The sequence below is a fragment of the Aquila chrysaetos genome, assembly GCF_900496995.4.
Source record: "Aquila chrysaetos chrysaetos chromosome W unlocalized genomic scaffold, bAquChr1.4 W_unloc_3, whole genome shotgun sequence".
In the NCBI taxonomy this organism is placed as follows: domain Eukaryota; kingdom Metazoa; phylum Chordata; class Aves; order Accipitriformes; family Accipitridae; genus Aquila; species Aquila chrysaetos.
In genome coordinates this window covers 635,688-659,422 of record NW_024470323.1, presented here as the reverse complement: position 1 = coordinate 659,422, position 23,735 = coordinate 635,688, and the positions used below count along the sequence as shown (strand labels likewise).

The window sequence follows — 23,735 nt, the reverse complement described above, 5'->3', positions numbered from 1 at the left end:
TCAGCTTACCCAGTTTCAAAGGATATCGCTACGATCTATTTAACTGAAATTAACCTCTACTGATATGAGGCAATTACATTCCAAAATCAGTGGTGAAGTTCTGCTAATCAGTCCCCATTTGACACTGTCCCTAGGTTTAAAAGCATTACTTTCAAGCTGTGAGAACAGGTTTTTAAACCCAGTTTCAGGGCTTCCTGAGTCCCAGCCAACTTGTGGGCAGCTAAGTGTGTGTTGCACAGTTTTTAATCAAATATATTCTGCCACTAGATGGTTTTGCAGAGCAGGCTGAGCCTGGCTTGTGAGTAAGCTCACCTGGCTCCCGGGCACTCTTGTCCTCAGGAGGGAGGAGTAAGGTAAGAAACCTCCTTGTGTGTCCTCTTGTGTGCAGTGAGATCACCTGATTCCCACAACCTCTTCCCTGTGTAGTGCCAGCACTAGCATGGCCTTCACAGTCCTGCTCTAAAAGAAGGCAGGAAAAGACTGGGAGAGGCCAGCACTGGGGACACCTATTTCTGGAAAAGGGCTGAATCAGCCATCAAAGCAATTCATGTTCATGGGACATGAAGGAGGACAGAAATAGGAAGCCACCTTGTTCACATCCTCATTTAACAATGACTTATGGACACAGGAGAGGAAACAGTTATTGAATGGCAACAGCAGATGTCAAGTTAGGGTACTCTGCTGCCTGAATAGGTGAAACCCAGTGGTTGCCTTCAGATGGTGATAGAGTGTCCTAGAGAAAGGATATGTGGAGGAGAAGAATAAGCAGCTCTGCTTCTCACCCCACACCCTTTCCCACAAGCCTCTGCAAAAAGAGCTTCCTAAAGAGTGACATTTGGACATGAGGATGTCTGGTCACCTAGAATCTTGTGGGTTTGAGGAATCAGCAAAACTTCTTGATATTTAACTAGATCTAAATGTCTGGAAGTTCCAAATTTAGGCATTTGTCTGGGGACACAGGTGAGTCAAGGGCCCACATGTTAGTGTCCACATGGCCTCCTGTTTTATAGTAATGATTTTCCAGACCGGCATCTCTTCTGAGGATACTTTTGGATTGAAGCTGTTTACCTTGACTAATGCTCACATTGCTGTGATCCTTTTTCTTCTTTTAATATTCTGTGACAATATACAAACTTGTACATTTTCTTTACATGGCCTTAGAGTCTGTGTGGAAGATTTCTTGTTGCATTTTGTTTTCTGATTCCCATCAGTGATATTTCTTAAACTGTATTTGTTGAGGGCTTAGTGCAACAAACTCTATTGTACCTTCAAGACCCTGCATGACTATTAAGGAAGGTAAGTGGGGGGAGAAAATAAGTATTGGCTACTTAAACTTGCTAAGTGCAGCTGAGTTGCTAAGCCATCTCCATCTCACTTCCATGCCCATCATCTTCACTCTCACCATCAGACCTCATGGGTGCTGGCTGTGGTCAGTGCTTTACAGGGTTCTCTCTGGGCTGCTTCAAAACACTTGCTATTCTCTTTGAAGTTTCCTTGGAAGTCCCCTTACAAAGCGGGTCTGAGCAAATCTGCTTCTGCTTGTGTCATCTTGAGTCCAGGGCTCAGATTGTGTCCAGAAGCAGCTCAGCATTTTGTGTGCCTCAGCCCATATATAGAGGAAAGTAGCTTACTGAAGTCAAGACCAATAACCAGACCTCTGTATTTCTACTGAAATAGAAATGATGTGGGAAAAGATCAGTCTTTGTTTATTCAGGGCAGAGAAAAGTTCCTGTTATGGCTGAGACATAAAGCAGCAGGATATATACATATATATATATATGTAATGCTACTAAGGTGCTTGTAGAAGCTCAGGGCTGACAAGCGTCCTGATTGCATTCTAGTGCCTAAACCAAACAGAGTGGAAAAGTGCCTCTGTGCTTTAATGACCTTTCCTGGGGTCACGTTCTAGTCCCATTCATTTGGGGATTTAATCTTTTTTTTTTTCTTTCTCCCTTCAGCAAATGTTTAAATGTTAAAGTTTGTCGTGAGTCTTGGATGAATTTCTGTGCCCTTCCCAAAGCCCTTTGCAGCGATCCCACATCTCTGCTCCCTGTCTGCTGATGCTGACCTGCTACATACCTTATTTTGTATGAACTCTCAAATAATGCCTGTTTTGGGCTACCTGTTGATGTTCACCACAAAAAAAAAAACTTTAAGAATCGCAAGAGCCTGGGTAAATATAGTAGAACTAGTGCTCTTGCAGGACAGGACTCCTGTGTTCTCAGCCCAGTTTGCTCATTGACTCATTGGATGACCTTAGAGAAAGTGTACTGGAACAGGGATTGACTTCATCAGGCTGGTGACTAACTCATCTCAGCCTTGTACTGGTAAAAGAAGGGCTTCTGTGTCAGAGGAATACTTCCACCCAGGTCCTATTCAGCTCTTTTTACTGCTCATTGGACTTTACTCTGAGTTCTCTTTGAAGAAAATAATGCCATCTTTTATGGATGAGAGGAGCAGAGTTTGTCAGAACAGAGTGATATAACAGAGAAGCTTCCATCTGCCAAAGATTCAGTCCAACATTGATGGAAAAATCTAAAAGAAGCTCCTCTAAATGTTACTGATTCATGTTGTAATATTATTTGAAACCAGAAATATCTGCATGTTCATCTCTGTGCATGTTCATAAAGGACTAACCTGAAAGCTCATATCTCTTACTCTTGATTATGAAAGAAATATCTAGTAGCTCTTTTCTATGCCATATTTTTATAGTGAGCTTGGAGAGTGCTTGCATTGGAAAACTGCCCAGAGAGCATTTTATTGGTCACATTCAATTTTAAAATGGTTTATATCTCTCAAAACCCCAGGTTTACAGTATTTAATATTACTAATGGGATGGTAAGATTGCCAAGCATTTATCAGCATAGAGATATCAGAATGTAAATAGTAAAATGACACATTAATCTTTGAGCTCTCAATATGTCACCGTAGAAACACCCACTGCCCATAATCCAGCTGTTATGAAAATACCAAGTTCTTAATAACAGACACTTTGAAAGAGAGGTAGAAGTGTTGGGAAATGAATATTGCAGTTGGCTCAAACCTCCCTTTCCTTGTTCAGCTTCAGTCACAACCAGTTTGGTCTTGCAGGCAGCACTGCCTGCCTCCCATGGAGATGGGTCATTGCCAGGCTATATTTAAAAGGGGAAGATAAGAGACAGTTTGTCAATTTTCTTTTAAAAATAAAGCCACACTAAGTACTCTTATGCAGGACACTTGGTCTGTAATGACAGCAGAGCTCCCACTGGCTTCACTGACACTAGATGAAACTCTCGGGGACCTGACTTATTACACACACACTGGTTACAGTTTTAAGGGTGAGCAGGGGACCAAGTTGTAGGCTGCCCAGTGGAAGGGCTGTGATTTTGCAGCTAACACCACTTCTAGGCTTGCCCCCCCCTGCCCCGCTCCAGGTCCTGACAATATCCATAGCCTATTCTCCAGGGTATGAATTTGAAAATGAAGAAACTGAGCATTTGAAATTCCTGGCTGACACCTTTATCTGATGAGAGGGGAGTTAGCATCAGCAGCACTTGCACCTGAGCCTATATGAGCCTAAATCCTCCTGCCTGCTCAAGCTGCTTCCCACAGACTTTATCGGGTAAACAAACTTTAGTTAACTGTCACCTCATTAAACAGCCTGCTTCTGCCTGGATGGTAAAGGAAGCAGAACTGAATAATACATGTGTGAAGTTGCTTCTGCCTTTTACTACAAGCAAAAATAATTGTTCCCTTTGTAATTGTCCTGGTTTCAGCTGGGATAGAGTTAATTGTCTTCCTAGTAGCTGGTACAGTGCTATGTTTTGAGTTCAGTATGAGAAGAATGTTGATAACACACTGATGTTTTCAGTTGTTGCTAAGTAGTGTTTAGACTAAAGTCAAGGATTTTTCAGCTTCTCATGCCCAGCCAGCAAGAAGGCTGGAGGGGCACAAGAAGTTGGCACAGGACACAGCCAGGACAGCTGACCCAAAGTGGCCAACGGGTTATTCCATACCATGTGACGTCACATCTAGTGTATAAACTGGGGGGGGGGGGGGGGGGGATTGCTGCTTGGGGACTAACTGGGTATCGATCGGTGGGTGGTGAGCAATTGCACTGTGCATCATTTGTACATTCCAATCATTTTATTATTACTGTTGTCATTTTATTAGTATTATCATTATTAGTTTCTTCTTTTCTGTTCTATTAAACCGTTCTTTTCTCAACCCACGAGTTTTACTTTTTATTTCCCAATTTTCTCCCCCATCCCACTGGGTGTGGGGGGAGTGAGTGAGCAGCTGCGTGGTGCTTAGTTGCTGGCTGGGGTTAAACCACGACAGTAATAAGGAAATCCAAAGGGAATTTTTTCCCTTATGACTGGGGGGGGGGGAGTTTGTCTGATACCAAATCTTTTTGGATATATTGGTGATAATCTTTCCTTAGAAAGAAGGTCCCTCTGGTACGTTCTCTGGCATACTAAGGAACAAGCAATCCAATGTGAGTAGCTCAGCTGTTTTTGGCTCTGTTTACTCCTTCAAACTAACCTCTAGTGAAGGAGAAGAAACAACTGTTCCCCAGCTGGGGTCAACCCACTGCCCTTGCTTGACCAGGAATTGTGCTGGAAAGAGTAGTGCACCATGCAGGCTGATGGGTCTGGGCAAAAGCAGCATCTTATCCATAGGTTATGGTACCAATATTTTCCAGAGGCTCTTAATGAGCAATGAAACTGCTGCTTTATAACTTGTCTTCATGCAAGTGGTAATGATTTTATTTGTGGAATAGGTAATGGGGTAAAACAGAGATTCTTTCCTTTAATCCAAATATTCTTAGAAGTATAGAGCAAAGGAAGCCATACATGGGTTTTGTCTGCTTTAAGATGCAGCCCTGTTTTTTTATGAGGAATGTGCACATGCACTTTCCCTGATGAACAAGGGATTTAATGTTAACTAGTACATATACAAGCTTACAGTTCTTTGGCATGTCTCTGTAATAGCACTATTGGCCCATCTCTTCCAAAATCAGAGCCGACATGCAGAAGTGTGTTTAAGTCAAACTTTCTCTGCAAGACACTTATTTTAAGCTCCACAGAGGCTTTGCAGGTGTGTCAGAAATAACCAGCGCTCACATAGCTGCATGGAAAATAAAAAGCTGTTTATTCACTTAGTGATCTGGCTGCTTGTGTCATCCACAATGTCAGACAAAAAGTCAGCACCTCTGTTTAACTCATGTTTCCACTTTTCACAGACCTGATATCCTTAAGTACAAATGATACCTGCTATATATCTTACAAAGAGTCAGGAGGCATGGGTCCCTTCCAACTTGAGATATTCTATGATTCAGTGCCTGTGCATCAACTTTACCACTCAGGGGCTATCCCACACAAGCATGTGTGTAGATAGTAATGATCCTTTGGGTGCATTTTAGAATGGAAAAAAAGCCCCAACTACCAACCTTGTAGATTCTTTGATGTTACTTGCCCAGAGCATTTTATTCAACCAGGATAAACATGGTGCTAGGTTGATGACATAATGGAGCACACTGCAGGGGAAATAATTAATGCCCACACATTTGTTCCGTTGGGCACCACAGCCTAAGAATAAAAAGTCATCTGTGGTGATGCATGTGCACTTTGCAGGGATTAGTCCATCTGTATCTTTCCATTTTTTTTATAAAATGCCAGCTTCATGAGTGTTTCAGCACTCATGATGATTACTGTATTGTGCATCTGCTAAAACTAATGATGCAAGGAATTTCCAAAGTTTGAACACTTTTTTCGTTTCCTAAAGCTCAAAGCTAGAACACTTTTGGGAACTGAATGCAAATTTCTGAATTGAATTAGGAGGAAAAATGGATTAGGAGGGTTTTTTTTTTTTCATCTTCTAAGAAATGAGAGTTAAATGTTGTACCACAGTAAGACTACACACAGTAGACAACACATAGTAATAATTCAGAACTAGATAATCAAAAGACTTGATTTATATTTATTTTTGGATGCATGTATTGGGTCTGGCTGAGATGGAGTTAATAGTCCCCATAGCAGCCCTCATAGAACTGTGCTCTGCATTAGTAGCTAGAAAGGTGTTGATAACACACCAGTTTTGGCTACTGCTGAGCAGCGCTGGCACAGCATCAAGGCTGTCTCCCCAACATTTTTGCCCCCTCCCTCAATGGCAGGCTGGGGCAGGGCAAGATCTTGGGAGGGGACATAACCAGGACAGCTGACCTAAACTAACCAAACAGATATTCCATACCATATGACGTCAGCTCAGATATAAAAGCTAAGTAAAGGGAGACGGAAGGGGAGGCATTTTTGTCTTCTGGAGCAACCACCACGCGTACTGAAGCCCTGCTTCCCAGGAAGTGGCCAGACATCGCCTGCTGATGGGAAGTAGAGAATAATATCATTTGTTTTTCTTTACTTTCGCACACGACCTTTGCTTTCACTTTATTAAACTGTCCTTATCTTGACCCATGAGCCTTTTGTTATATTTTCTTCCCCCTGTCCAGCTAAGAAGGGGGAGTGATAGAGCGGCTTTGGTGGGCACCTGGCGCCCAGCCAGGGTCAACCCACCACAGTTCTTTTTGGCGCCCAACGTGGGGCACGACAACGGCAGTTTTGCATTAAACGTGCCATAGCTAGTTATAAAGTGGCAAGCTCCTGTGCAGGTCACGGAGCTTGTTGGCTGCTTGCTTATCTCTACCTTGCTGAGTTTGGGAACATGGTAATGCAAATAATGGCTGTGTGCTTTGCCTTGGCACTGATGGTTCTTTTGTGCTGCGGGAGCTATCTTGTGGGGTTCTGGAGAATGCATATTCCAGGTTATAGTCAGCTTCTGAGCCCTCTCTATCGAGTAACGCGGAAAAAGAACTATTTTGAATGGGGCCCTGAACAACAACAAGCCTTTGAGCATATCAGACAGGAAATGGCTCGTGCAGTAGCTCTTGGGCCTGTCCGGACAGGACCAGATGTACAAAATGTACTCTACACTGCAGCTGGGGAGCATGGTCTCACCTGGAGCCTCTGGCAGAAAACACCAGGAGAAACCCGAGGTCGACCATTAGGTTTTTGGAGCCGGGGGTACCGAGGATCAGAAGCCCACTACACCCCGACTGAAAAAGAGATACTAGCAGCATATGAGGGGGTTTGAGCCGCTTCCGAAGTTGTTGGTACAGAAGCATATCTCCTCTTGGCACCACTTTTGCCCGTGCTACACTGGATGTTCAAAGGAAACATCCCCTCTCCACATCATGCAACCAGCGCTACATGGAGTAAGTGGATAGCATTGATTACGCAACGGGCTCGACTGGGAAAATCTAACCGCCTAGGAATTCTGGAAGAGATCATGGACTGGCCAGAAGGCAGAGATTTTGGAGCAACGCCTGAGGAGGTGCCTCGTGCCCAAGAGGCACCACCATATAATGAGTTATCAGAAGACGAAAGGCATTATGCTTTGTTTACTGATGGATCCTGTCATGTGGTAGGGAACCATCGGAAGTGGAAAGCTGCTGTGTGGAGTCCCACATGACAAGTCGTTGAGGCCACTGAAGGAGAAGGCGAGTCAAGTCAGTTTGCAGAAGTGGAAGCCATCCAACTAGCCCTAGACATTGCTGAACGAGAAAAGTGGCCAGTACTCTACCTCTATACCGACTCCTGGATGGTGGCTAATGCCCTATGGGGGTGGCTACAGCAGTGGAAGAAGACCAATTGGCAATGCAGGGGTAAACCCATCTGGGCAGCTGCATTGTGGCAGGACATTGCTGCCCGTGTAGAACACATGACTTTAAAGGTACGTCATGTAGATGCTCACATGCCCAAAAGCTGTGCCACTGAAGAACATCGAAATAATGAACAGGTAGACAAGGCTGCCAAGATAGAAGTAGCTCAGGTGGACCTGGACTGGGAGCGTAAGGGTGAGCTATTTGTAGCTCGATGGGCCCATGAGACATCGGGACATCTAGGGAGAGATGCAACATATAGGTGGGCTCGTGATCGAGGGGTGGATCTGACCATGGAGGCCATCACACAGGTCACTCATGAATGTGAAACATGTGCTGCAGTCAAGTGAGCCACCAGAGTAAAGTCTCCCTGGAACAGAGGGCGGTGGCTAGTCTTTCGATATGGCGAGGCCTGGCAAATTGACTACATTGGACCACTGCCACGAACACGCCAAGGCAAGCGCTACATACTCACGATGGTGGAAGCAACTACTGGTTGGCTAGAAACATATCCTGTAAACCATGCCACTGCCTGAAACACCATCTTAGGCCTCGAAAGGCAAATTTTATGGTGACACGGTACCCCAGAAAGAATTGAATCAGACAGTGGGACTCATTTCCGAAATAACCTCATAAGCTCCTGGGCAAAGAAACACGGCATTGAGTGGGTGTACCACATACCCTATCACCCGCAAGCATCTGGAAAAACTGAGAGATATAATGGACTGTTGAAGACTATGTTGAGAGCGCTAGGCAATGGGACATGGAAGCATTGGGATACAAATTTAGCAGAAGACACTTGGCTGGTTAACACCAGAGGATCTGCTAACCGTCCTGGTCCTGCCCAAACAAATCCCCTACATACTGTGGGAGGAGATAAGGTCCCCGTAGTGCACATGGGGAAGTGGCTGGGGAAGGCAGTGTGGATTTCTCCTCCCATGGGAAAAGGCAAACCCATTCGTGGGATCGTCTTTGCTCAAGGACCTGCGTGTACTTGGTGGGTAATGCGGAAGGATGGGGAGACCCAATGTGTGCCTCAAGGACATTTAACCTTGAGGGAAAAATTATCTGTGATGTGAGTTGTATGTTGTAGGAAGTAATGTAGCAGGAATGACCTGAACTGCAGAGGAGTGAACTTCGCAAGGAACCAGACAAGTGCATCGGTGACCGAAACCAAGCCGGTGTTCGTGCCCAACGATCGAACATACTGCTTCTCCTGTCCTGACCACTCATCTGGATGGATGGGGCCCAAGTCATAACCTGTGTGTGAACATCTGGAGGAGTGGAAGAAGCCCATGGAATATCTATCTGTTAAAGGACAGGGGATAGTAATTAATAAGAATGTATAAATCTATATGTTGGGTATAAAGGTGGTTTAAGTATGTAGTTTCAGTTGTAAGTGTTGGTAAGAAGGGATTTCAGTAATGAGAATTAAATACAATGGCGTGGTTAGAAGATATATGTGTATTAAATTATGTGGGACCTGAGCATGACGCAAATGGTATGGAATAAGGGGTGGAGATTGTATTGGGTCTGGCTGAGATGGAGTTAATACTCCCCATAGCAGCCCTCATAGAACTGTGCTCTGCATCAGTAGCTAGAAAGGTGTTGATAACACACCAGTGTTTTGGCTACTGCTGAGCAGCGCTGGCACAGCATCAAGGCTGTCTCCCCAACATTTTTGCCCCCTCCCTCAATGGCAGGCTGGGGCAGGGCAAGATCTTGGGAGGGGACATAACCAGGACAGCTGACCTAAACTAACCAAACAGATATTCCATACCATATGACGTCAGCTCAGATATAAAAGCTAAGTAAAGGGAGACGGAAGGGGAGGCATTTTTGTCTTCTGGAGCAACCACCACGCGTACTGAAGCCCTGCTTCCCAGGAAGTGGCCAGACATCGCCTGCTGATGGGAAGTAGAGAATAATATCATTTGTTTTTCTTTGCTTTCGCGCGCGACCTTTGCTTTCACTTTATTAAACTGTCCTTATCTTGACCCATGAGCCTTTTGTTATATTTTCTTCCCCCTGTCCAGCTAAGAAGGGGGAGTGATAGAGCGGCTTTGGTGGGCACCTGGCACCCAGCCAGGGTCAACCCACCACAATGCACAAAATGAGTCAGAGCCTCATCTTCTCACTGAAATGAATGGAGTTTTGGGGGGGGGTTATACTGTGGATATGGTACCTGTTTTTTTCTCAAATAATGCAGTCCATAGTTGTATATATATTTTTTTATTTAATAAGGATTAAACTTGCATTCTAAGCATACATCCCTGTCTAGACCTGTCTTTAACCAGGGACCAGGCTGCTCTCACCAGCTTTGTAGTTGGCCCAGTTTGTTTTCCTGGCCTGATCACTTTTTCTAACATAAGCTAACTGCTGAGGTTGACTGCAGCAGAGGGCTGGTCTAGGCAGGGAAGATACTGTGTATTGAGGTGGTGTGTGATTTATGTCGCATTCCTGCTCTGTATTAGGTGTCCATGGAAAAGTGCTCAGTGAGCAGATGGTGTGGAGAACAACTCCACTCTGAAAGTGCCAAACATCATCTGGCTTTGAAAGCAAAGGAATTTCCTTGTGATGGCAACTGCAGGGTTGCACTAGGGGTGATTTTTTTTCTTGGTAAGAAAAAAGTAACTGTTCCCTGTCACAGTACCCTAAAGCAAACTCTTACCCATCCATCAGCTGACCATTCCTCTGTGGTGTCCAGTAATAGCTGGTATGGCCCAAAGATCCCAGACTCTATAGCTGCTTGGCTGTTTTCAGAATCAAATTCCTAGTCCGGAAAATCTCCTAGTCCTAACCCACTCTTAGGAAAGGTTAAATTTCAGGATTGCTCCAGTTCTTAAAGGAAGGCAGTGTCCCAGAGAGCTGAGGTTCAGACCAAGCTGGTTTAGACAGGTTCAAAGGAGCACCTTGCACACCTGCATAGAGGAAGTAATGTCAGCCACTGTAATTCCCGTAATGTGATCCTCCCTGGTTAATACCATCTTACAGAGGTTCAGCCACAACTGGATGAAAAGAGATTTTGCCTAGGGATAGCATTTGAAACTTTAGGAACAGTTGCTGAATAAAAGATATTCCAAAATACTTTGCTTCCCTCCAGTGAGTACAGTGCCGTTTCAGTAATCATCAGCCTGAAGTATCTGAAGGTAAAACCTGCTCATTTTGGAAGCTAATAAAGTTTCATACTCCTTTCCATTCCAATATAGTGGCGCAAAGTATGATATAGGATGAATGAAGCTGGACAAAAAAATTAATCACTATCTTGCAGTATTCGCTTTTCTGAAATAGAAGTCCTAACTAAAGAGAAACGTGCAAACTTCTTTTATGGGAATATATCCTTAATAATGTGAATTTTCCACTTAGGTTCAGAAGTGCATCCAATGGTAGCAGGCACAAAGCCGAGTAATAACACATTTCTGGGTCATTCCCTAATGTTGGGAACAAGTTTGCCCTACATTTGGGAACATCTGGAATGATGTGGTGAGACTGTCGCAGTACTCGCATATATCTAAGGAAATAGCTTTTCCAGTTCTCTTGGCAGAAGCATATCTGAAAGATCTTAAGGCAGGGAGCTGCAGTGCCTGTGGTACAGCTTCACCTTGCTCAGTGGTGTCTCCCCACCACAGCTTTACTCTGCCCTGGCAGGCATGAGCATGGCAATTCTAAACAATGTTTTATAAAGCAGCCTCTGAAGCCCTGGAACAGCTCGAGAAGAAAACCAGGAGTTACAAGACCTAAGTAGGACCCTGAATGGAGATTAGCAATGGCTCCTCCAGCATTGCAGGCATTGCTGCAGAGAATTTGTTCATCTGCATATCTGAGCTTGTGGTACATGTTTTTTAGTGGTCTGGGTTGCATTATAGACTGGATGTCTGAACTGAGCCCCAGACTGGCATGTCTGACTGCATAACAACAGACAGACATGCCCCATTTCCAGAGGGCACATTGTCCTGTGTTTGGAGGTGGCTGCCGTCTCTCTACAGACCACCTCGGTAGCAGGCTGCCACGTGGGCAGAACAGGTGGTTGTAGGTGGCAGTATCATTTACACACTGCCATTGGGATGGAGTCACCACACCATACAGTGAACAGTGTCAGTAGCAGTTGTCTGCCCAAGATTATGATCCACATAGGCATGGGATTAGAGCAGATATTGCTGGTGACAGCTACCTGAGTCCGTAAGATGCTCAAATGTGAATGATACTGTGCTAGGAAATGGGCTGCTGGTTTTGCCTTCCCTCTCTAAAAATATTTGTATTCAGTATGCTTCACTTAGCACAACACAGCAGAAAAACAAGCAGGTAGTGATCAAAAAACCTAAGGAAATGCTTTTTACACACTAATAAATACATATACCCTGAAGAGGAAATAAAAGGAATTTCAGGGCCAGCACAGATTGCTCTGCAAACATCTTTAAGAAAACCAAACCTGAAAATATTTTCCATATAAAATTCTTTAAAGATGGAAGGGAATAAATTAAATACATCTTTCCAACAGGAAGGAGCTCCATTCCATATATTTCAGCACAGTGCAATCTTCTACTGACTGCAGATGTAAAAGCAAAGCTGGCAGCTGGGATGTACCCAAGCTCCAGAGCTGTGCTGGGCAGGCGTAGAGGTAGCCCAAGAGCAAGTGACAGTAGGAAAAGACAGTGCTGCCTGGTAGCGTGGCAGCTCCTCAGTGTGGGCATCACCACTGTAACTCCAGGACCACATGGCCAGGGATTTTTGTGAGGCCAAATCTTCTGTTCACTCAACTTCACAGAAGATCTGGGTTTAGCTAAAGCTGCCAATTTATAAACCCATCCTTCTGTCTCTCAGAGTGCTGGGGACACTCTTTCAATTTGAATCCTATAAATGTAACCCATCAAGTGATGGTCACTGGGAAAAGTCAATGTTTAGCAATCAGCCTACATGTGTTTACTATGAACATCAACTGAAATGTTACAAGTACAGGATGTAGTACCAACCTGCTTTTCCTTTGCAGGGAACCTCTAACTATGTTTCTCTCCATCTTGGGTCTGACAGTATGTGACTGTTTCATTAGGAACTGTGAGATAAGACACAAACTGGTCCTTTTAAAGTTTTAAATGGAGTTTAAGAGGTGTCTGTACACAACCCTGGTATAACTTTCATTATCCTTGAGCAGTACAATACAGATTTCAGTTCACAGGTTTAACTGAATTATTTTCCATTATGCTTTATGGAGGAACCACTTTGACAGCTGAATTCAACTTTGCTTTATTCCATTTTTATAAAGAGATCAGCACTTAAAGTGTTTTTCATAGGAGCTCAATTTTACAAGGGACCAAGAATCTCTGGCAGGCTACTGAATACTATCAACTCTGTATTTTAATTACAGGTTTCCAGTAAATAGACAATACCTTGCAGAATTGAGCTCAAAACAAATCTTATCAAGGAACACAGAATGTTGGCTCTGAACCTGTAATGTATGTGAATTTTTGCTACTTTCAGGGAATAGAAGGATGCTGAACACCTTCCAGTATTGAACGTTAAAGAAGAGTCTGGACAATCCTGTCAAAAAATGTTTCATTATCACAGTCTTTCTCTATCAGAGTTTAACGATATCAAGTAAATTGCAGAACTGACCCTGAACATGAATTTATTTCATAGCCTTAAAAGAGATTGGTGACACTTAACAGCCTTGTTTACTGCAAAAACTGTTTCAAATGAACACTTATCTAAATGCATTTGTTTCTGAAGGTCAGCACAGAGAAAGGAACAATATGTCCATTAATGATATCTCTCCGATATGGTTTTTGCTGTTGACTTTTGCCTCATCTGGATACTGTGCCTTGTATTAGTGGTGAACCACAAGAGAAAAACTTTTCAGAAGCACTGAGTGGTCTAGCAGCCTCCCTTGCCATTCTCGGACTGCATGGACGGTTGCTGGTGCTGATACAGGCATCTGCAAAGATCATCACAGGGTTAAATGCTACCCTTGGATAAATACTCTAAAAACCAAAACAGTGACATGCAAGTGGCAGAACCACTTGACATTCAGCAGAGCTTCCATGATTAAGCTAAAAGATTTTAGCTCATTTATTTGTGGTAGGTAGTAGAGCTTGAGGATAACTACAAAATAAAGCCCAGCTGTCAGCAGAATGAACACTGGCATTTAAATGCTCTGTTTGGACCTTGTCGTGGTTTAACCCCAGCCAGCAACTAAGCACCACGCAGCCGCTCACTCACTCCCCCCGCACCCAGTGGGATGGGGAGAAAATCGGGAAAAGAAGTAAAACTCGTGGGTTGAGAAAAGAACGGTTTAATAGAACAGAAAAGAAGAAACTAATAATGACAATGATAACACTGACAACAGTAATTAATAATAGGATTGGAATGTACAAATGATGCACAGTGCAATTGCTCACCACCCGCCGATTGACACCCAGTTAGTCCCCGAGCGGCAATCCCCCGCCCCCCCCCCCCCCAGTTTATATACTAGATGTGACGTCACATGGTATGGAATACCCCGTTGGCCACTTTGGGTCAGCTGTCCTGGCTGTGTCCTGTGCCAACTTCTTGTGCCCCTCCAGCCTTCTTGCTGGCTGGGCATGAGAAGCTAAAAAATCCTTGACTTTAGTCTAAACACTACTTAGCAACAACTGAAAACATCAGTGTTATCAACATTCTTCTCATACTGAACTCAAAACATAGCACTGTACCAGCTACTAGGAAGACAATTAACTCTATCCCAGCTGAAACCAGGACAGACCTCCATTTAAATTCTGGCCCAGGCATAAAGCAGGCATGCTGCTATCTCAGTATTCATGGCTTAACAGCAGCAGAAATGCAGGTAATGCAGAGAAACCTGTCAGTAATGCCATGTATTGCAAGATTTGTGTCAATTTTGAAGGCTTTGGGGATTCCTGAGAACTACCAAAAGAGAAGTGCTTCAGACTCCAAACTGTTGCTCTTCCTTTCCATTTATTGTATATGCAGAGGGCCAAATTCAGAACTGATGTAACTCTCCTGATTTTTTGGGATGTGGCCGAGAAAAACTTTTCCCTTTTAACTCTTGATTTTCTTTCCAAGCTGTGTTGAAATACTTTGGTCCTGTATAGTTTTTTATTACAAGGAAAACATACTTGCTCTGTGCCTTTTTGTGTCACCATTTTGACATACCAACCCCTTCTTTTCTCTCCAGGCAGTCTCTGGAGTGCCTGGAAGAGCATAACAGCTCATTGACTTGCAACATGATTAATCCTTGGATTAGTCAAAATATGATGCAAACAGATCCTGACCCAGTGCTGAATGCTGTTCTTGCCTGTGCATGCAGTGTTAGGTACCTTACAACTGTCTCAAATTGATCAGGACATCCGGATTTTGTAAACTCATTTTATAACTGTTCCCCTCTCTCTAATTCCATCCTGTGAAGTTCTGAGGATATGTAACAAGAAGCCACACATTTACATTCTTTGCAGCTCTCTGCCAATGTCACCTGCTTCTCTGGCATCATCATGCAAGCATGCACTGTCATACTCCCTGCTGGAATCTCAGCTTGAGGGTTAAGATTCACACCATCACTCAGCCTGATGAGAGTGTTGACTCTGGAGCTAGAGCTGTGTTTGAGAGCACATAAAGGCACCAGAGTCCCCTACATCTTGGCAGGACTTCAAGCATGTCATGGTTTAACCCCAGCCAGCAACTAAGCACCATGCAGCCGCTCACTCACTCCTCCCCCTCCCAGTGGGATGGGGAGAGAATTGAAAAAAAAAGTAAAACTCATGGGTTGAGATAAGAATGATTTAATAACTAAAGTAAAATAAAATATAATACCAACAACAATAATAATTAATAATAATAATAATAGCAATGAAAAGGAATATAACAAAAAAAGAGAGAAATAAACCCCAAGAAAATACAAGTGATGCACAATGCAATTGCTCACCACCCACTGGCCGATGCCCAAGCAGTGATCCACCCCTCCCAGCCAACTCCCCCCAGTTTATATACTGAGCATGATGTTCTATGGTATGGAATATCCCTTTGGCTAGTTCGGGTCAGCTGTCCTGGCTATGCTCCCTCCCAGCTTCTTGTACACCTGCTCGCTTGCAGAGCATGGCAAACTGAAAAATCCTTGACTTAGGATAAGCTCTACTTAGCAACAACTAAAACATCAGTGTGTTATCAACATTATTCTCACACTAAATCCAAAACACACTGTACCAGCTACTAGGAAGATAATTAACTCTATCCCAGTGAAAACTAGGACAAAGGACTATCCCAACAAAGAGATCTTGACAGCATAGTTGTAAACTCCACAGGTCCCAAAGGCTCAAACACCATGATATTTATGCTGCAGACTGGATTGCCAAAATAGCATTGCTGTTATGCAGACATCGATCTCTGGGTAAGAAGCAGCATTTCTCACACCTGTTTATTGGTATTTGAAAAAATTGAGACTGACTGTAGTGGGTAGTGTGGCTGAGAAAGACAATGTGTGCAAAGGCTGTATCCTGTGTTTCTTCTGTTCTCTGTTCAAAGAGACTTCAGCTGCATGGGTACCACAAATATTTGTGAAAGCCAGTATTAACTGAAGGAATTACATACTGCATTCATTATTGACATTCCTGATATATTTAGGACTGTGCTTTTACAGTCCTTTCAGTCTTTATTACAACTTCAATCTATGCAAAAAGGTAAGAAGTCCAGAGCGCTTAAATTAGAAACAGGTTTAGGAAGCACGTAATTCATAGAATCATAGAATTAATTAATAATTGTATGATAAACTACTGTGAGATTACATGCAGGCTTTCAAATTAAGCATAATCCTTCATACTTAGCTCAGCTCTATCCCTGGTGGAAATACTATGTCTAAGGTAGGTTCTCCACAATGTTTCACCAGACGGGTCTGATTGTAGTAGTAAGCCCAGGTATCTTTGTATTAGAAGCAAGTAACTAGAGCATTAAAGCCAGAGACATGAAGCTGGAGATGTTTTGGCAGGTAGTGCTTCTGACACTTCAGGCAGTGTGAGGTAAGTGTAGTTGCTGACTATTTCTCCTAAAAAGGCCAGCACTGAAATTAGTTTATTAAGTCAAGTGTTGACAGCAGATTTCAGACTCAGCCTGTTGAAGTGAATAGGGCAATTAACACCTTTGATAACTAATTTTTAAGTTCACTTGTGGGGAAAAACCCTTAAGAACTTCAGAAGACATCATTGCATTATTCAACTCTGATCATCAGTATCTTTTTCTGAGAATTGCAAGGGTTATACATTAATATAACATTTCAAAAACATTGGACCATGGAGGGCATAATTCTATGACCCAGATAGACCACTCCATAAGCAGAACAGAATACACAAAATCCTGCTAATAACTTTTAACTCTAATTTTCTAGTCTAAAGACCTGATTTTCTTTCTGAACAAACTCATTTTAATTTGGAACCATTCCATTCATTTCAAACAAGTTATAATGAAAATAAAGCCCATGTCAGTAACATGAGAATCTCAGCCATAGGAAGTCAAACCCCAAACCATCTTGAAATTATTCACTCTCATGTAAAATATCTGGAAAGTGCTCCCATCTAATAGTCAGCAGCAATTCACCAGATTCTTAGGAAAAAATCTCTCCTAACAAATATAAGAAAACTAAGAACAAAGGGTAATATTTTTACAAGTAGCTGAAAACAGGCATCCTAAAAGTTAACATCGGGAAGAATTCTGTAATAATACTCCTGCTCAAATTTTCTCCTAGTTTTTGTCTCTATTTCTAATGAGACTCGAGAAAACAGCATTGTAGGCTAAACTGTTGTTGTGCTTGTTCACCCCTCCACCCCTATTCTGGATGTGCCCTTGGACTTGTTGCTCTTTTTGACTGTTTTATTTCAGAGTCTACCTTTCTACTTTTCTCATATTGCTTTTTTTATATGGCTTCTCCCACCTTATGTAGCCTTCTGTCTTTCGAGGGAACATCTCTAGCATTTGAAACCCGCACAAATAGATCCTCCCTGTTAAGGAAAAATACTTGGGAAAGGAGGGTTGAGAAAAAAAAAAGCGGGAGCACTGAGATGAGACAGGGCCAGGGAAGGGCCGAGTAAACCCATGAGGGGACCGCGGGCCAGCGGCACCCTCTGGCGGCCACCGCACCGCCCGAACCCCGCCCCTGCCCCGGCGCCCGGGGCTCGCAGCACACGAAGTGCAGGTCCCTGCAAATGCGGCATGCAAACGGAAAGCCCAACCTTGAACCGCTTCTGCTTGCTGAGTGCTGCGAACCTTGCGATGGTTTTGGTCACTCAGTGTTATAAACCTGCGTGGGTGCAAAGCTGCATACACGTCTCATTTTGCTTCTTTAGCGTAACAATTTTTGTTTGTCAAACTAATTTTCCATTTCTTTGTTAAGTCCAATACTTATCCTGCATTATATAAATGGCTTGAAAAAATGTTGGCTGTATTAGCGGCCAAATGCCTGACATCAGAATTTAAAGTGCAAAAACATTTACATGATGCTAGCCTACTATTTCAGCTGATGCTATTTAAAACTTACAAATCCTCATTTATTGACTGACTATTCTTGCCACAGCACACTTGTATAGTTTTTTACAGAGGGGAAGCACTGCACTGAGAGAGCCTCTGGTCAAAGCTATACTCACTGCAGCCCAAATTCTGAATGCTGCTTTGAATTTCTTAGGCAGCTCATATCTTTAGAAATTGCTGCAAGTTTGTATTGAGCCAAAACTTGGGATACTGAACACTGGAAATGTTGACCTCGATCTGAATTTTTGCTCCTGGGCTGCTTTGTCTGGTAATAAGTTAACATGGGGGTTTTCAGCCTTTTCTGATACGTGGAACCTCTTACTTGCAACTTAAACCCACTAGCAACAGGCCTGCTTTCCTTAGCAGTCTTTCAATGAACTGCAAGTCTGAACTCCTGCACTTGCTGTGATTAAAGTGATCATATTGTACAGACAGGCCTTGTTGCTTCTTCACATCATAAACTTCGGGAGTTTACAAGTTTTCATATCTTAGCAGTGCATAAAACCATTTCTGTTTCTTCCAAAGTATTATAAGAGAGCTCATATTTTCCATTCTTGATGAAGCTTTATTAGCTAGAAGTGCCCTCTGCACAGGACTCTCAGCAAGGACCTCACCACAGTTATTTGAATTCATCTCAGGGTTGAACATAAAATATTAAAGGGATTCCTTTAGCAGTGTTGAAATAGCATAAGTGGGCATATCTGATGCTGACCATGTATGTGATATTTCCAGCAACTGACATGCCTTCAGAAGATCAAATTCAGCCTTCCTTGCATGGTATAAGATAAAAATCTGGCCTAGGATTTAACTGTACCTGGTAATTAGGTTTAAAGAACAATAATGCCTCACAAACCTCTTTAGGCCTACAGTAAGCATGCTGGAATCTTGGTTGCCATTTCTGCAAACTGTTTACAATTCACATACCTCTGCAAATCCAATCCTAATCTCAAATTGCTGCTCATAAGCAACATAGCAGAGATTTGATGTATGAAGGCATGTTCTGAATTCCCCTTCGCTAGCAGTAGTGTGGCTAACTTCTAGCATTAAAAAACCCCTTATGTCTCTTCTCATTACAAGCAGTGCTCCATTAACTACTTGAATACATCACTCGGCCAATTTTTTTTGTGACTGGTGGCAAGAAGGCAGATGTAATATGCTTTATTCTCTTCTGCTGCTGCTAGCAGTCTGTAAATGAATATTTTTCACAACTGGGGGCAGGGCAGCCTCTGTTAACCGTCCTAGAATTTCTCTGGCAGTCTATCAAAGCCAGATGTTGTTAACCTTCAAAGCATGATACAAAGCTGATCTTTCAGGCTGTGCTCTTGCTTAATCTTAACGCATCACTGTTTATTAGTGAAACTCGGTAGTGCAGTGATAATTAAAAATGAGGTGAACTCTCCTGTTTCATGCACTATATTTTTAAGGGGGTGGGGAGGTCTTTGCAGGACATATTGTTCAAATAAGGAAGACATAAATTACTTCCCTGCACTCACTTGACTTAACAATATACACAAAGTTAAGGACACTATCCCCAATTATTAGTTGTTTCATGAAGACAGATGAGCATCCCAACACATATGTTACCCTGGGGAACTAGAGAAATTTTGCAAAAGTGAAGTTTGAGCCAGTTCTAAGAGAATTGTGTTTGAAGAGAGATTTAGGGGCAGGAGAACTGGGAGAGGAGACCTGGGATATACAAGACTGAAAGGAGGATTGTACAAGGTCAAGAATGGAAATAGGTCTCCCTCATTTTACCTTGCTCTCATTTACTTGTGTTTAACCTGATGTCTGTTTTATGAGCTCACTGAAATCAGGGGAAAGGCTCCTTTCCTGAGCTGGGATTGTTCCTGGTGGTCATTGATTTAATGGCAAGTTATTTCTAAGAGATGAGGGATGTGGGGCCTTAAAGGGACCAGAGATTACTTTGATCAGATATGTATTCAGACAGGAATACCCATCTTAAATATACCTGTGGGAAAATAATGGAAGATTGGCAAGGAGGATTGTAAACATGCTCAAGTGACCTGCAGCTGAGGTGTAGAAAAACATATATCATACTAATTGTTGTTTAGCCTTGTGTGTTGGACAAGTAGAACATCAGTGTTTAGATAACATAGACCTGTGATAGACTCAGAGGCACCCTATCGAACATGCTTGAGATTCCTGCCCTGCTGTTGGAAAGATCAAAGCACAGTGGTAAACTACACCTGCGTGAATCCCTGATATACAGGCAAAAACAGCAGGTTCGGTGATCCTCTAGCAAGGACTGAGCTCCGCGGTGCCTGCATCCCCACTTGTGTGCCTCTGCCCGGGTGCTGCTTTGGGGATCCCCCAGTCAGTGAGGTAACAAAAATAAATTTACTGTTTGCATTTCATCCGTAGTTTTGTGGTTGTTCCTGTGTCCTGCCTGTGCCGGCTCACACAGTAGCCTAGTCTCAGGGCTGTAGAAGCCAGTTGTAGTTGGCCCTCTTTTCTTGGATTGTTATGTCCCCCAAGGGTGGGTTTGTTCTTGCCTGGGGCAACCACTGGGGATTAGGGAACAATATGAAAGAGCGTGACAGAACAGAGAGCGCAGGGGAGCTCAGTCCGGGCTCCATGGCACCACTGCAAAATGGCCTTCATGTTATTTCTGTTTCACAAGATGATGCTATAAAGGCAGGTCTTTTTCATCTTCATTATGTTTCTCATGTTCATGTCAAACTCGTTTTAGCATAATGAAGATGAAGCTTATGTTTGCATGTGCTTGAGAGATGGATAATTAACACCACTTTCAGGGAATATGTGCATCTGGCATTTGGGAAGCATGTTAGCAGCACAGCACAGGAACCAAGCAACAACAGACTAGTGAGTCTTAATAAGTCTTACTGGAAAAATTGGTAGAAGCTGTGGTAAAAAAATTAGGTCTGGTAGAGACATGGATTTACATGCCATAGTGGAAGATGGGTATGACTTTACAAGAAGAAAATAGCACCTCAGGAACATGTTGGAACTCTGAAGTTGTTCTTGGTTATATGAGCACATGCCCATCTCCAGAAGACTTTTGACAAGGTTTCTCACAGAAGTGCCCAAAAAACCACTAATCTATGGCAGAATGAGATTAAAGGTACTTCATGGATTAATAACTGCTTACAGGTAGAAATAAAGGGTAGGAATAAAAGTCAGTTTTTTCAGTCCTCTGGGGATCTGTCCTAGGACCTGTACTATTTGACATATTCATAAATGATGTAGAAAAAGTGAGTGAGAAGGGGATGACAAATTTTGCTTGTGATAATAAATTACTCAGGGCAGTAAAACCAAGAAACAGCTATGAAGGTTTACCTGCCTTGCAGAAGGATCTCATGCTGTTGGTAGGCTGGAGGATGCAATACCTAATGAAATCCAGTGCTGCCAAACATGAAATGATGCATGTGGGGAAAAAAACAGGCACAGTGATGGATTCAGCACTAGTTAGCTCTCAGGAAGGAGATTCATAACATATTTCTGTGAAAATGTCAGCTCACTTTGCAGAGGCAGTTAAGCATAGTATAGTAAGATTTACCAGGAAAGAAAAAAAAAGCAAAAAAGGAAATACCATTATGCTAGTACAGAAATTAATGGTGTGAGTGTATCCTGACCACTGTTTCCAGATCAGAATTCATGTTGCTGAGAGGACATAGCAGAACTAAAAAAAAAGGTATTTCAAAGAGTGGCAAAGATGACCAAAGATTTGCAACAGACTCTGCATGTGGAACCGAAAAACGATGAGGCCGATGGTTCATCTAGGTCAGAGGTGTCGCCAAGGTTAAGTCAGCCTACGCCCTGCGTCAAAGCTACTTCCATTAAGAAAAAAAGATGGGTGTCCTGGTTTCAGCTGGGATAGAGTTAATTGTTTTCCTAGTAGCTGGTACAGTGCTATGTTTTGAGTTCAGTATGAGAAGAATGTTGATAACACTGATGTTTTCAGTTGTTGCTAAGTAGTGTTTAGTCTAAAGTCAAGGATTTTTCAGCTTCTCATGCCCAGCCAGCGAGAAAGCTGGAGGGGCACAAGAAGTGGGGAGGGGACACAGCCAGGGCAGCTGACCCAAAGTGGCCAACGGGGTATTCCATACCATGTGATGTCACATCTAGTATATAAACTGGGTGGAGTGGGGGCGGGGGGAATTGCCGCTCGGGGACTAACTGGGTGTCGATTGGTGGGTGGTGAGCAATTGCACTGCGCATCATTTGTACATTCCAATCCTTTTATTATTACTGTTGTCATTTTATTAGTGTTATCATTGTCACTATTAGTTTATTCTTTTCTGTTCTATTGAACTGTTCTTATCTCAACCCACGAGTTTTCCTTTTTTTCCCCCGATTTTCTCCCCCATCCCACTGGGTGGGGGGGAAGTGAGTGAGCAGCTGCATGGTGCTTAGTTGCTGGCTGGGGTTAAACCACGACAACAGGTCATTGTCATAGGAGACTCTCTTCTGAGGGGAACAGAAGACCCAATATGCAGACTGGACCCACTTCTTAGGGAAGTCTGCTGCCTCCCTGGGGCCCAGGTTAAAGATGTTACGAGAAAACTTCCTACCCTGGTATGGCCCTCAAATTATTATCCATTATTGATTTTTCATGTAAGCAGTGATGAAGTTGCAATAAGAAGTCCAAGGGCAATCGAGAGACTTCAGGGCCTTGGGATGACTGGTTAAGGGATCAGGAGCACAAGTAGTGTTCTCCTCTATCCTTCCAGTTGCAGGTAATGATGAAGGAAGAAACAGGAAGACTCAGCAGATCGATACCTGGCTCCGTGACTGGTGTCACCAGCAGAATTTTGGGTTTTTTAATCATGGGTTGGTCTACATGACACCAGGCCTGCTGGTGACAGATGAGGTACAGCTGTCTCAAAGGGGGAAAAGGATCTTTGTGCAGGAGTTAGCAGGGCTCATTGAAAGAGCTTTAAACTAGATTTGAATGGGGGAAAGGGATAAAACCAGGCTCACTAGAGATAAGCCTGGAGGCGGTACGCCAATGTTTGAGGAACAGTGTGCTAACGAGGTCCTTCAGTCTGCTCCACGATGTGCTGAGTACACTGGAGCACATTTGAAATGTCTCTATACTAATGTGTGCAGCATGAGGAATAAACAAGAGGAACTAGAAGCTTTGGCCCAGTCCCAGAGCTACGACATCATTGGCATAAGGGAAACCTGGTGGGATGAGTCCTGTGACTGGGGTGCCATGATGGACAGTTATAGGCTCTTCAGGAGGGATAGGCAGGGCAGGCGAGGCGGGGGGGTGGCACTGTATGTAAGGGAGGGGTTGGATTGTATGGTGCTTACAGTTGGTGACGACAGGGTTGAGAGCCTCTGGGTAAGGATGAAGGAGAAAGCAAATAAAGCGGATGTTGTTGTGGGAGTCTACTGTCGACCACCCAGGCAGGACAACGATACCGAAGAATTATTCTACAAGGAATTAAGGGATATCTCTAGATCAACTGCCCTTGTCCTTATAGGTGATTTTAACTTCCCAGACATCAACTGTGGGAGCAGCTTGGAACACCCGGCATTTGAATCAAGAGTG

The 23,735-nt window shown here is 43.3% G+C and overlaps 1 long non-coding RNA gene across 1 annotated transcript; it reads right to left on the bottom strand.

Annotated features, from left to right (window-relative positions):
* Positions 1–2,177: 2,177 nt before the first annotated feature.
* Positions 2,178–22,737, bottom strand: LOC121233003. The gene is made up of 3 exons (XR_005931798.1): positions 22,620–22,737; positions 11,429–11,433; positions 2,178–2,188 (listed from the first exon to the last, which is right to left on the bottom strand). It is a non-coding gene; the product is annotated as an uncharacterized LOC121233003 (long non-coding RNA).
* Positions 22,738–23,735: the final 998 nt, after the last annotated feature.